The sequence below is a fragment of the Bos taurus genome, chromosome 18, assembly GCF_002263795.3.
Source record: "Bos taurus isolate L1 Dominette 01449 registration number 42190680 breed Hereford chromosome 18, ARS-UCD2.0, whole genome shotgun sequence".
In the NCBI taxonomy this organism is placed as follows: domain Eukaryota; kingdom Metazoa; phylum Chordata; class Mammalia; order Artiodactyla; family Bovidae; genus Bos; species Bos taurus.
In genome coordinates this window covers 6,658,511-6,673,549 of record NC_037345.1, presented here as the reverse complement: position 1 = coordinate 6,673,549, position 15,039 = coordinate 6,658,511, and the positions used below count along the sequence as shown (strand labels likewise).

General features: G+C 49.2%; 1 long non-coding RNA gene across 1 annotated transcript in view; it reads left to right on the top strand.

The window, feature by feature from the left end:
- The first annotated feature begins 1,419 nt into the window (after positions 1-1,419).
- Positions 1,420-15,039, top strand: part of LOC101902700 (uncharacterized) — a 116,223-nt gene continuing 102,603 nt past the window's right edge. The window contains exons 1-3 of the long non-coding RNA XR_001502288.3: positions 1,420-1,501; positions 2,451-2,529; positions 4,509-4,632. This is a non-coding gene — a long non-coding RNA (uncharacterized lncRNA). The remainder of the gene's footprint in view (positions 1,502-2,450; positions 2,530-4,508; positions 4,633-15,039) is intronic.

Genomic DNA, 15,039 nt, shown 5'->3' with positions numbered 1-15,039 from the left:
TCCCTTGTAATGTCTCCAAAGGGAAGGAGTAGAGTCAATAATCAGGGCTATGTCTGTGTGTCGTAAATTCCCCAATCCCCTATTCCCTCTCCCAGCAAGCACACGCAGGCGCACGCACACACACATAAACACAGCCATAAATATATACACTCCCATTTAATAGACTGGGGACTCAAATTACAGTTACAGTGTAATAAAACAGACTAATCTGCAGGGTGTGTGCAGAAGCATGTGTGTGTGTGTGCGCGCACGTGCGTGTGTGTGTGTGTGTGAGAGAGAGAGAGAGAGAGGGAGACACTTACAAGTCTTCTCCTTTACTTAAGGTCTAAATTCCCCCAGTGTGTTTCCTCTGGGACGCTGAAATAAGCTGTCCTCACAGAACTGTCCTAGAAGCTTCTTATCCCTGGAGGCATAGCTGGTTACCTAATTTGCAGGCCCAGCACAAAATGAAAACACACGGGCCGATCTTTAAATCTTTAAGAATTTCGAAATAGCAACAGCAGAGCCTGAAACCGAATGTGAGATGAGACCTTCTCATTGCCAAGACCTCATGCGATTGTGCAGGTCACACCCTGGTTTGGTAGCAGACAGGGACTCCGAGGTCAGCTCCCCACACCCTGTACCGTTTTTCTTTAGGGTATCTTACACGGATGCATGCTCCTGGAGGTGTGTGATGTCAAAGAACTGGAGTGATCTTTGCCTGGGTTTGAGTCCTGCTAGACCACATACCAAGGGTGCCTGCTTGGACACTTCCGTTGTTCATTTTGAACTTCAACATCCCACCTCTCACACGGAGACAGGGCGATTCATTTCCCAGAGTTACAAGGAGCATTAAAAGCAGCAAGACATAAAACCGCGAGAACAAAGCCTGGCACACAAAAGATGTTCAAAGCGCCCTTCCTTTGGGCACAGACCTTGCAGATCTGTTCAAACAACAACCACACTATTAAAAGCGATGCTATTGTAACTCAAGTTTGCCAAGGGCCGCTGGTGATGGGGACCCAGTGGGATTTGAAAGCCCGACCAACCGTTTCCAAGGTCCTTCACTTTTTACCACGAATGAGGTTTTCTCCCTAGGGAGTGGGAAGGGATGACCTTCGAAAAGGCGTCGAGTTTGGGGTACTCAGGCAAGCGTCGACTAAAGGTGAAGACGAGTTGCAAGGGGAAAGGGGGAAGGGAGGGAGAGAAAGAAGGAAAAGTTCGCGCTGAAGTCTGAGGAACCCCTGGGTTTGTTTTTCTGCCTGGGACGGGGTTCTGTCTGCTCACCAGGTTCCTGGAGCGCGGCCCGCGGCTCCCATTGGTCGGCACGCGGCTGTTGCTACGCGGATGGACCAATGGTGCACGAGGCCCGTGCTGGCTCCGCCCTCCCCCGGGTTGGCTTTTTACCCCTCCGGCCTTTCCACCCCCACCCCGCCCCCCCCCCCCACAAGAGACGGGCCCGGCGCTGAGTTGGGGGGGAGCCCGGGTGGGGCTGCCGCCTCCTTGCACCGCGCCCCGGGAGGTTGGTTCACCTGTCCGACTCGTTCCTCTTCTCCGAGCTCCCTCGCCCTCCTGCCTTTGCACCGCCCGGGGCAACGGCGCGGGGTGCGCGGGCTGTTTTATTGCATTTATTTATTTATTTATCCCTCCCGGAGCCAGTGCGAGTTTTATGTTTTAATAACTTTATCAACTCGGCGAACTTGCGCGAGGGCACAGGCAGCTTCTCTTGCCCTCCCTCCTCCTCCCCTCCCCCCGCCCCCACCAATCTCTAACTGGCCTCTGGGTCCCTTCCAAAAGGTAAATGCCCCCCACCCCACCCCACCCCACCCCGAAGGTCCTCCCCACCCCAACCCGCACCCCATACAAACACTGGTTCAGGAGCACTTTGGCATTGCTGAACAGTTTCCTTGCCACAAAGCTGGTCCTCAGTTTAGAAATTTTTCAGGAGGGAAATTGCCTGGATAATAGGGAAAGAGAATTGAGGTGTAGACGGCACTGGGTACTTCGGATACTTCGGGTTAATAATAACATCAGTAGTAAAATAATGATAGCTGTCATTTGCCGTACTTAGACACTGTAGCAGACTCTGTGCTTTTGCTGCTAAGCAGTTGCCATGATTTAAAACTTGGTGTAGATGGGTAAACTGAGGCACTCAGCAGCGGAGCCCTTGGCTCCCAGCGGCCAGACAGAAGCAGGACTTGAAGCTCAGAGTGTCCTTGGCTCCAGCTGTTGCACAGCCCTAAGCTAGCCCCTGATGTATAGGGGATCCTGGGTCCCCAGTCTAGGCATGCCCCACCCCTGCCAGGTAGAGCAAGCCTGTGAAGGCATTCCTCTGACACGTGACTGCGCTTGCATCAACCCACCTGCGTGCTGGGAGTCACTAGTTCCCAGGGTTAGGAAGAACCTTCCAGTTCAGCATAGGTAACAAAATGTGTTTGTCTTACCAAGTTTCCTTTCTCTTTGTTTTCAAGGGGCTTCCTTCCAGTTCTCCTTCTTACGGCTTCACCACTGGTGTGGTCAACACAGCAGGCAAAATTAACCCGACTAAAGGTGAGGACAGAGTGCAGAGAGGCCGTGTGCCTGGCCAAGGTCACGCAGTAACACCCTGGCAGACCCCTGGCTGGCGGGGAGACTTCCCCTCCTCTCCAGGCCCGCTCGCTAGGAGGTTCTCTACTGGACAAGGGCGCCATGGCGTATGAATTAGGAATTTAAAACAACAGCAAAACTTAAGGATTGAGAATGCAGGAGAAAAATGTTGGTGAGAAATGCACTCAGCCCTGTGTTTTTGTGTGTGTGCAAACTGCCTGGAAAGTGGGCCCTCAGCCGGGAGCAGGATTGACTGGTGGAGGAGTGTCTGCTGGCAAGGCTGATTTCTACCTGGCAGAAGACTGCCTACCACCCTAGCCCTTGTTCTGAGCCTGGCACCTCGGGGAAGCGTGTCTGTACTCAGTCTGCTGTTGCCTAAGAGGCTGAGCAGAAAGGCCCCAACTAGCCTTCCCTCTTCCCTTCGCCGGCCGTGCCCCCCTCTTCCCCTAACACAGCAGAAGCCAACAAGGGGTGTTTCTCTTCTGATGGCTTAAAGGAGGTGTGTTTGAACTTTACCCAGTGTTACCCAGCCCCCGAGAGCTGGTCCAGCACCACCCAGCCCCAGAGACTCCCTGGGTCCCAGAAAGATAGGACTGTCTCCTTCCTTAAATACCCCTGGCTTAAGAAGCCTCGCCAAAACCCTGCTCATAATCTTTCACCGTAAAGTTTATCTTCGAAAACTTTTCTGTAAAACCTATGGAAAAATAAAAATCAGGGTTGGGGCTGAGCAGATTGTTGTGTTTGTAGAGGCTGATTCGGCCCTGGTGGCCCACTGTAACTCTTTCCGCAGCCCAGGATTTGAGAGAATGTTTGCCGAGCGGCTTGCTTCCTTCTGGAATGCTAACCTGAATCCCTCCGGTTGCAACCTCTGCTTCCTCCCAAGCCTTGCAGGGCAGTGAGACACCGACCCACATGGTGCTATGTCTCGCCCGCTTTCAGTGCTCTTTGTAGCCAAGAGCCACGCGGATCTTTTCTCCTTCCACCAGCATTTCCTTAGAGGGTGCTCTGCCCCTGTGGTGGGCACTGGGGACTCCCACCCCCATGTTTGCAGTCAAGTGAGAAAAACAGTGTTACCCAAACCCCATCACAAACCCGAAGTTACACTGTTATCATGTTACAAGGGAGACATACATACATGACATGACCACAGAGTTGAAAAGAACTTAGTCATTTAGAGCAATCAAGGCAGCCTTCACAGAGGAGGTGATGTTTGAGCTGAGGTTTCATAGATGGACATAGCGTGGAGGCTAGGGTGAGGGTGGGTAGAAAGAAGAACCAGCACAGACACATGTCCTCTGTGGTGTCTGATATCCCTATATCATTTAGCAGGGCCTCTTACAGTCCAGTCCACTCTCCATGGGTGGGAAATTACTTTTTTATGAGACTCGTAAAAATAAGCTTCTCCCAGAATATGGGTCTTTCTCCTAAATCGAGAAATTGAGACTACACGCTGAGGCCTGGTCTTGCTAGGTGGGTGTACAGGTCACCAAAGTGATAAAATCAACATGTTGTTCACCGCTTCCCTAACCAGGAACCAGGAGGAGCACTGGAGTCCTACCAGTCTCTGCCTTGGCCCGGTGTAGTTAGTGTTATTAAGAAATATTAAAATTCCAGCGCCCCGGAACTGAAAGTACTCACCTTCAGATGCCTCCACGATTTATGAAATGCTGAGTGGGAACCTGGTGTTTCCTAAGTGTGACCCCCTGGGGACCCTTACAACCACACTAGGAGATCGAACTGTTCAACCTCTCTTTGCAGATGAGTTAAAAAAGGCCTAGAAAACCCTTGGGTCCTGACTCCCAGTGTGTGACATGGATGCAGAAGAGGAGAAAGTCCCCTTTGAGAACTCAGAGAGTGAGGGTTTTATGTCGTAGGCTTACAAAAGGTCAGATGTGGACAGCATTTGAGAGCAACTTTCTTTCTTCTTTTCAATTCTTATCCAGTGTTTGATCTACAGATAAGATACTCCTATGCATTTTGCAAGTTCAGTTTAGGATGACCTGCACTGATACCTGTTTTCACTAACTGGAAGAGATCTGAAGAGGACTTTTGCTCTTAGGAGGACAGGTAATTGCTTCTTCAATCTAGTGTTTCTACTTAAAAATGTTTTCGGAGGTATGCTCTACTTTCTGGGAGAAACCTGTGTAACACCACTGACATGTCCAGCCTGGACCTCAGTCTCTCCTCTAATAAGGGATTCACAGCCTTTTAGATAAAGCCAGGTTAACTTTGATTCAAAAAGTGCCTCTGCCTCAAGACCTCCGATTGGCCCAAGCAGAAAGGCTGACCTTCTTAGCAAAGATCCTCAGTGAAGGTTTGAACCGAGTTGGTGAGTAGAAAGAATCACGTGTACTACCAGCGCCTTACTTGGAGATGATAAAGGCAGAACCCAGAGTACCGTCATAGAGATCCTAATCTAAGTGTCTAAGAGCCTTGGAGGGGCTACATTCCCATCATTCTGTAAGACCTCTCTTACCTTCTAGGAATTGGAATTATGATGTTAAAGAATTGAGTCAATCATACTTCTTGGTGATCTCCCTGTGGGAACCCTTCTAGACCTAATAGCACGGAAGGAAGGCTCTGGGGTCACCTTTCCAGGCTCTGTGCCTGGGTTGGTGGTGCAAGGTCATGGAGCCAGCTTCCTTTGTTTGTTACCTCTCCAGTTGGGTGCTTCCCTGATGAATATGAAGTAGCTGGAGCTTCTCCTAAGCGTCAGTGACAGTGGCCTCCTCAAATAGAGCCTTTCTTAGTTCATCCATCCATCTTTCCATCCGTTCAGCAAACATTTGCTGAGCCCCTGCTGTGGGCTACACCGCAAGGAGGAAGTTAACGGTGCAGCCTGATGCCTGCTTTCAGGACGTGTACGGTCTAGTAGACAGAAGAAGACACTGTAAAGGACTGGGAGTGAAATGTCAGATTCCCAGGGTTATTATGCTGAAGATCCGATTTCCCTTCAAGAAATTCTCTCTGGCTCCTGCGAATGGAACAGCGGATGGAGGAGAGACATGGCTGCCCATCAGCTGCTACCTCCGCTGGCACTGAGTCGCCTTCTTTGTGAATTTCCTGCAAGCAGAGCGCTGCCCTGAAGCTCCTCTCTTGTTTCGCTCTTTCCTGGTGGCTGACCTGCCTTCAGTCCTCTAGAGTGGAAGCTCCATGAAGCAGGGAGCTTTCTCTAGTTTGCTCGCTGCTGAGACTCTGGCACCAACAGAATCCCTGGAACCATGAGACGCACCATCCTAGTTGTTGGGCCAGTGAGCGACTTTTGCCTGAAACCTGAGTGAGGCAGAATGCTAGAAGCACAGAGAGAGAGAGGCTCCTGTGGCTGTTTGTCGCTCAAAGAGGCTCCAGTCTGCTCCCCAGGAATCCTTTAAGGATTTGGTAAGAAGACTCTTCTTTGTTTGCATTATTTAATTACTGGTTAACAGTTAACATGGATTCCCCTGGTGGCTCAGATGGCAAAAAATCTGCCTACAGTGTGGGAGACCAGGGTTCAATCCCCTGGTCGGAAAGATCCCCTGGGGAAGGGAATGGCTACCCGCTCCAGTATTCTTGTCTGGGAAATCCCATGGACAGAGGAGTCTGGGGATCCACACATGAGTCAGACACGACTGAGCGACTAACACTTTTAACAGTTAAATCCAAGTTCAGAGATAAGTTCTTGAATTTGCCGCGCAAGAACTTTTATTTTTCCTTTACTCCCCTGCCTCTGTCTTCCCGGAAGTGGGTGCCTAGCCTGAAACCGTGTACTTGGTAATTGGTCGTGGAAAGCACATGGGAATAATCTCTCACCTTGATCAAGAAGGGGGGAATTGCAAAACTTGATCCCCAGGTGGCTTCATAGGAATAGAAAAAAAAAAAAAAAAAAATGGAGATGCTGGCAGAGTCCAGTGCTTATAGTATTTTCCTTTTTTAAAACAATCATTATGTTTGTGCTAGCAGCATGCTTGGTAATCACTTCTGAGCATGACTCTCTACATCAGCATGGCATTCTATCCGTTTTGAGGAAGCAGTGAGGTCAAGAGTGGGTAAGGGCCTCCTTTTTGAAGCCCAGCTAGCTCAGACCCCGGCAAGGACCAACGTCCAGAGAGTCCCTGTTGCCCTTGGTAACATCTCCTCTGAAGACTGCAGTTCTGATGCAGTAAATTGCAAAGGGGAAGACCCGCACTCTGGAGGAGTTTGACCCACAAACAGAAAAGCAGCGTCTTCTTGTGCTGTCAGGGCTGGAGGGGAGGCTGAGCAGAGTCCCAGCGTCCGCCCCTTCCCTGCAGCACGGCACTGGCAATCAGGGACATCGTCGCTCAGCCCCACGTCTCAGACAAGGCGGGGCGAGGGGGCGTCACCGGAGGAGACGGAAGATGGATAGCCCTGGATGTTCCTCTGTCCTATTGACACAGACATACGCGTCTCTCTGTCTCACTGCTGGCATCACCTTCAATTTGGCCAGATGGACATCATGGGGGAAATTTCGTCTGGACCAGGAATCTTAAAACATTAAGAAAAAGAGCTGGCTCTTGGGAGAAATGAGGATGGGGCCATTAGAAGTTGGGAGCTGGGGCCATTAGGAAGCAGCCAGGCTATGTTGATGCACAGGGGGATTTCTGCTCGATAATGGGAAATGTGAACACAGGTTAGTGCTGTGATTACAGCCTCCTGGATGGGGGCCCCAAGAGACCCAGAATAGATTAAGACTCACTCAAGCAAAGGTTGGGGGAAGGGAGGAAAGTCACCTCTTCAGGTCCTGGCCCATGTGGTCAGAGGCATTCTCCTTCACCAAGCAGATGGCAAGGGTCCTTTCAGGGGCCACGCCAGGGAGTGGCACATGCATATTGTCTCCTGAGACCTGGAAGGCCTGGACCCTCAAGGCGGGGTGGGTGGTAAATTAAGTGCGTGCCCGAAACAGAACTCTTGAGAGAGTTTAGGAAAGCTTTGCTACACCCTGTTTCTGGGGGGCAGTTTGGCAACACCCATCAAGAATCTCAGAAAACAGACTCAAAAATACATAAATGTATTCTGGAAAAACACTCAGATATCCACACTACGGCTTAGAGGTAAGAAAGACCGTCAGCATGTTATTTGTACTGGGAAGAACACGAAATCATCTAAATGACCAACAATGGAGGAAATAGCTAAGTCAATTCTAGTGCCTTCCTCCAGTGGCACTCAGCAAACCTTTAACGGTGAAATCATGGTAATGACGTGGGAGAATGACTGTGGCCTGTTAGGTTAAAAAAGTGCAGATTACACTAAGAAAGCAGGCAGAATGTCATCACAATTCAGTAGAGAAAAGAGGTCTGAAAGAAAATGGGCCAAACTGTCAGCAGTGGTTGTCTCTGTGTAGTAGGATTCTGGGTGGTGTTTTATATTCTTTTCAGAGTGTTCAAAGTTTTCAAAAGTATCTATACGTCGTGTGTGCTACGTCACTCAGTCATGTCCAACTCTTTGCGACCCTATAAACTGTTGCCCGCCATGCTCCTCCATCCACGATTCTCCAGGCAAGGATACTGGAGTGGGTTACCATGCCCTCCTCACCTACACATTAATATGTATGAATACGTGTAACTAACATGCAGACCACTCTCCCTTCCTTACCTTTCTTCCTCTGCTTTGTTCTTCTCCACGCTGACGTTTTCCAACATCTTATGTACTCAGTTGTTTCTTTCCTACATGTCACAGGTGCTCCATCCTCTTGAATACAAGCTTCCCAAGGGCAGAGCTTTGCCTTGTTCAGAAATCTAAACCCCCTTCCCTCCCGGGCACACAGCCTTAGAATTCCATAAATATCCACTGAAAAAATTGATATGCTCTTTTGATAATCATAAAAAATGAAATGTTATTAAAATATACAGAAGGGAAGTTTTCATTGCAGAGGGTATGCTCCTCCCTGCCCCCATTTTCATGACTGTGATAAAATCAAGCCAGGGTACAGGAGGTATTAAGCTTCTGCTCTGTCGTGGCAGTTGGTCAGTAGCAGCCACTGGTTGAGTCCCAGATGGGGAAGAGTAGTCAGAGACAACGTACCAGTAGGAAGGTGCCTGCAGTGACCCTAGAGTAGACGGCTTGAACCATGGGACCAGCCCTCAGGGCTGACATTCCCCGAGAAGGCCAGTGTGCATGGGCTCTGTGAATGTGATCGTTCTGTTTATACTGTCCACGTTTTCTCCCAGATAACTGTTGTTTCAGTCGTGGGTGCATCGTGCATTTCACCTGAATAGAGGTTTAGAAGGCTCATGGCAGACTAGAAAGGCCTCAGTGTACATACTGCTTTAGAATCCTGACCCCACACTTTTTAGCTGTATGACCTCACTCAAAATACTTAAACCTTCCTAATCTGTAGTTCTCTTATCTGCAAAATAATCCTGCTCTACAAAGGTATTCTGTGTATATGATTTGAGATCACATAGTGCTAAGCATATATGGCTTCCCCCAAAGTCACATCATCCACCAATGCAAAAAATCTGGTTTTCTAAGAATGAGCTCAGTTATAACAACACACAACAAACATCAGTTTCCACACTTACGAAAATTAGGGCCTAATTTTCCTCTCACTTGAGCTGTGACTTCCTCTGTCCCGTCGTGGTCTGCAGGCCACTGACATCCCAACCACCTGTGTGCGTGTGAGTGCGTGCTCAGTCATATCTGACTCTTTGTAACCCCTTAGACTGTAGCTCTCCAGGCTCCACTGTCCATGGAGTTTCCCAGACAAGAATAATGAAGTGGTTGCCATTGCCATTTCCAGAGGATCTTCCTGACCCAGGGGTCAACAACCCAGGTCTCCTGAAGGGTTTGTTAAACTAGGGCAGGGGTTAACAATACAGATTCCCTGTCCCCACTGGACTTCTGTGTCACAAACGTCTAGGTATGAATCTTTGAGAGTCTCCGGTCTTAAAGGATCGCCAGGTGATTCTCACGCACTTTCAAATGTGAGATCCCATGCAACTCATGTTTCTAAGAACACGCAGAAGAGCCTGTAGCCTTTTTAAAGTCAAGACACGAAGTTTGTGTTCTGTCTCCTCTTCCAGGGTTTTCCTTGTCATAAGGATGACATCTCAGAGCGTGGCTCAGCGAAAGAATACAGACATTTGCCATGTAGAATACGTACTCCCTCCAAGTGCTGTTCAGTCACATAGCCCTGACATGCCAAGCCTGTGTGTGCAGGGCTGTGGTTAACCACACAACAGTCCTGAATGCCTGGTTCTTGATGAGGATTCCGAGGATCTTTTTTAATTTGCACAGATGACCTAATGGAAATCTGAATCAGAGAAAGAAAAGATCTGTGCCCATTTTCACACCTCCCCACAAATTAATACCCCCCTCACTTCTCCTTATTTCTCCCTTCCAGTCCTTGAATGCTTAAATTTTACATATTCATAATCGTTACATTGATATGTTTCCAAGATACAGTTCTTTTCATTTCATGATCAATATCTTCCCCACTCTCCCTTTTCTGCCATTCCTCCCACACCGTAGAATTTCTTTCTCTATAGTAATTAATTCTTAACCTTTCTGTGAGGCTTCGCTGCTCTCAAAGCTTTTTCATGCCCATTTTCTTATGAGCGGAACCAGCTTCATTTATTTAGATGATAGCTTTGTTCTTGGTTGCGATAAAGCATCTGAGGGGAGAGCCAACCAGCAAAATGTTTAGGAGTTCATACTCTATAACTGGAGAGACCCAAATTCAGTTCCTGCCTCTTAACAGTGGTGAATTCAGACAAGTAATGTGGCCTCACATGGCCTGTTTCTCTTGTCTGTTACAGTGTAGGTAGTCAGCACCCAGCCCATAGAGTAGCTATGAGGATAAAATAAGATAATCACTTATAAAGTGCTCAGCACAGGGTTGATCTGAGTTCCATTAATGTCAGTTATTATATTGTTACTATCACTGTCATTAAATATATTAGATAAAGGCTTTTAATGACGGTAGGAAGTAAGAGGAAGCCAACCCACTCTGGCCTGAACTCACCCCCCAATCTAACTGAATGCAACCCACGGTTTTCAACTCAGAATAGGAAAGAAAGAACCACATTTTGCACCGTGCCCTTCACTGGTTATCTGCCTCATGGAGACATTCTGCCTCCACGTTATATGACATATTCATCTGGGACAGAAAGATACTTTTTGAGCTCTCACCGTCCCCACCCCACCCCACCCCACCCCTCAATAAAGAGCAGATATTGGGCATTGCTGGTTAAACTGAAATCCAGACTTTTCAGAGTTTAGAAATGTTTGGGAGGTACTTTTTGTAGTTCTCAGCTGGGACCTTTTTAGACTGGGGTGGAGATGAGGGGATTCCTCCTGCCAGACTTCTCATGGGAAAGCGTGTTTGTGCAGGTCTCGGCAAACTTGCTTGGTTCCAAGAGTTCAGGCTCAGGTAAGCTTTGGACGGGCACCTGAGGCTCTGAGAGGCTTAATTGAAATGAGCCCAAACTTAAATGTTTTGTGAGGTACGCCCATCGCTAACTTTCTTGGCCAAGTGTTTAGGTGGCCTTGTGGATATGCTTCTGTTGGCACCCGGGAGACCCAGGTGCTGACCGTGGAGCTTGGTGTGCTTTGACCTCACCGCACCTCCAAAAGCTGCCGTCCATGGGTACGTGTTGGAGCTCACGGCACGATCACACTGAGACCTGGGAGCCGTTTCTCCCTTGGTACAGCTTGTCTCGCAGTTCCAGAAAAGCTGGGCCTCACCTTCCCTGGAGCAAAGTCCTCCAGGCTGGGACTGAATTCTCTCTCGAATGTAACAAGTCTCAGAACAAGGGAACACCTAATCCAAGCATCCTGCTAAGCTCCCATGTCAACTGGGAGTGAAGCAGAGCCCGTCTTGTGAAAGACACACAGTACCCCAGCAGACGGAGCGCCCAGGGCCACCCGGGAGAGGAGTGGTTACTTTACCAAGACGTGCCGCCCTTTCTGGTTTGGAGAAGTGTCTCCCCACCCGAGTTCAGAATCGTCTGAAAATGTCTCCTCAACTACTCCCCCCACCCCAGACTATAAATCCCTCAGGGTCTTAGGCATTTTTTCATTCCTAGGGATAATCATATGCCAACAATGTTAATAAAACCTGCATGCCCTGAAAGTTTGAATGGAACACCATCTGAGAGTCCACGTAATTTTGAGAACATTCTTCGGGCCAACAGGAAACGAACTGAAAAGACGCAAATCAGATAACAGCACGCTGACATTCCGACCCTGCATTCATGTGGCCCTGTGGAATGTTCTGGACCAGTCACACTCCAGCCTGTCAGAAACAAGAGCCGGGGGCCCAATAGCAAAAATTTACTATGGGACATAGATTTACAGGGTCTGAAGGTGTCAACATAAGGTAAGCAGGCATGGGTGACAGCTGGGGTCTCCTGCCACCCCTGGGGCTGCAGGAAGAAAGGCAGGACGAGATCTCATCCAGACTCAAAAGCCCGGCTGTACGACGGCAAATTGGGTGGTGGAGGCTCCTTGGGTGGGGCGGGAATGGTGAAGGAGGGACAAGCCTTGCTTGAGACGTCGAGCACAGCACAGAGCGGGCAAGAATCCCTCTGGCAGGGCTTCACCTCCCAGCCACCAGACTCCAGCCAGTGCCTCCCATGACTGGGGCAACCAGAAGCCAGTTCCCAGAGGACAACGTCCCTAGGGAGTGGGTCTCGTAGCAAGTTAATATATGAGCAGTGCCCACATTGACTGAGGCCACACTATGTCGTTTTTGCACTTGTTACATAAGAGCAAACTGAAAAATCAGAAAGCCACGATTATCTGAGTGCAAACCCCTGCATCTTCACATCCAGTATTGTGTCTCGCCCTGTACTCCCAGTTTGGCATGTTATTCCAAATGCTTTATTTTCATACCGCTGGTATCTGCGTGGAGGACAGTCTCTGTACAAATTTCTGATTCAAGAAAGGAAAGGCCCTCCTTTCGCTAAAAGAAAGGGTGGCAGGAACGTAATTGGCGAGCATGGTGAGCAGAACTACTTCACTGGACCAGTGTCAGGATCCCACAAGCGATCGGCTTTGAATATGCCGTGTGAGTGTCAGGCTGAGGCAAGCGCACGTCATCGGTGCCCCGCGCTGCATGTGCCAGTAAAACCATCCAACAGCTTTTCTTCAGGGTGATGTTGACACATGTCAAAGGCATTAGCATTCCTATTGGAATGACTCATTCAGAGGGAACAGTCATCTCAGAAAGATGACAGAGGGGAGGGGGAGAGGCATTTTGCAATCGTTCGAGATATGAAGACCAACTTGTCTTTTGGGGCTTTGGGGCTTTTAAAGAAGGCAGTCACTGCTATGGTAGCGTTGTTGGATAGTGTCATCATCATTGTGAGGTTGTCTGTTGCCTTAGCTTCACTAACAGAAATCTGGAGGAGATCTCTAAGCTGGGGGGACATGAGCGGGTGTCGCCCCGGCCTGGCCTCTCTCTTCTTCAGTGTATCAGCAGAGGGCGATACCCAAGCCTGCAGCGTCCGCCTTGGCTTCAGCTCCTTTCCCTTGTGCGTCTCCAGACCTCAGCTCACTCTCCTCAGGCAGACTGTGTAGTGCTACACACAAGGCTGGCCTGTGGGGTCAAATTCACGGTGCTGTCCCCCACCTCCATTCAGAGTCTCCTCTCCACAATGGGAGAACGTTGTTACCATTGTGGCTGTTGCTCGCTTTCACTTTGTTCTGTGGAAGTTTCGACTCTGGTTTTTGCTGTAAAGAAAATGAAACAAGATCAGTTGTAACTGCATGACCCTGCTGCTGCTGCTAAGTCGCTTCAGTCATGTCCGACTCTGTGCGACCCCAGAGATGACAGCCCACCAGGCTTCCCTGTCCCTGGGATTCTCCAGGCAAGAACACTGGAGTGGGTTGCCATTTCTTTCTCCAGTGCATGAAAGGGGAAAGTGAAAGTGAAGTCGCTCAGTTGTGTCCGACTCCTAGCGTCCCCATGTATTGCAGCCCACCAGGCTCCTGCGTGACCTTACTTACAGCCAAAGGCCCAGGGCTGCCCAGGACAGCCTGGCCTTGCCTGGCCTCAACCTCTGTCTGCAGGGAGGGGAGTTCCTCCTTCCAGGGGACCTCACACACGGCTCAGTCCCAGCGTTTTGAATTCTACCCTCAGTCATTGAGGAAGGCAGCAGAAAACAGGCGGCTCCAAACCAACTCCTCGCTCCTTCCTTCTTTCCTCCTTCGCTTCCTCCCTCCCTCGCATCCTTTTTCCTGGCTTCTTTCCTTTATTCGTTTTTAAAAAATTCCTGTGAACCCAGTGTTGGTTATTCATCTGAATCTACTATAAAACTGAATCTATCTTCGTCTGTTACCTAAGGCCGCCAGTATTGATCTTCTCACAGATGTGAAGGCTCACGTTTCTGGAGCTTTTCCTCCAGATGCAGTCGCGTCTCTTTCCCCTTCTTCTCTGTCCCCCAGCTGCCTTAGCATAGTTTAGGGGGACCTTCTGAGCAAGCTCCATGGCATTTACTCGCTTTCCCGTGAACTCAAGATACCCGAGGCCTCTTTGGTTGTTTCCTGGAATATGGCTTCTGTCTTTGCATCTTTCAGATGCTCCCTCTAACTCTCAGAAGTGTCCCCATCTTCTGATAACTCCCAGTTAACTCTCTTCTTAAGAGATCTTTAAACTTGATTCAGACCCTCAGGTCCTGACTTGTGCCTGCCAATCTCAGGCCCTCCCTTAGATTTACAGAAGTGTCTGAGTATCTGGGCTGCAATGCCTCGTGCTTCTCTGCGGCTCCCTAGATTGGTTCTCTCAGGCATCCACCGAAATGTAGAATTCAGCCTTCATTGTTGATTCAGCACCATGTTGACTCAGACTCCACCAACATTTATTTACATTTGGTGCAAGTGCTGGGAGAGGACAGACTCGTTTGTGAGCACCGCCCCCGACCCCCACCCCCAGTCGTACTGGCTCCCTTACTCCTGCCCCTCATCCTCCCTTATCTCCTCTCCTCTGCTCAGGAGCAATAAACACATTCCTCTCTCTGCCCCCTGCAGAGCCTTGCTGTTCAAATTGAGGCCCCTGAGGGCCTTGGCTTCTCTCCCTCCAGCTTGCCAAGGAAGTTTTCTAAAGAAATAGCTTGCTCTTCATGGAAAAAAAAGTCTGAAGAATATATTTTATTCTTCACGTAATTAAATCTACCTGTCCACCTACCTACATTTCATTTAATTGTCCTCTCAATTCTCACTGGCACTCAGACAAAAGTGAACTTCGACAGAAAAATATGGGAGAAAAGAAGAGACTAAAGCATTAAAGAATTGAAAATCATGGGACAGAATGAGAGACAGACGGAGAAACAAAGAGGGGAGGGAGGGCAGAAGGGGGAGAGGGAGGGACCCTAGATATCAGAGCTTGAGATTAACTGTAGTCTCCCGAACAGTGGTTTTAAAGCTGTCCTGTGAATGGGTGTTCCCCTGGGGGTTGTCAGCAGTTTAGACTTGTGAAGCCTCACCACCCTGCCAAAGACCTTGACCTGGTAAGCTCCATAAGGAGCACACTTTGAA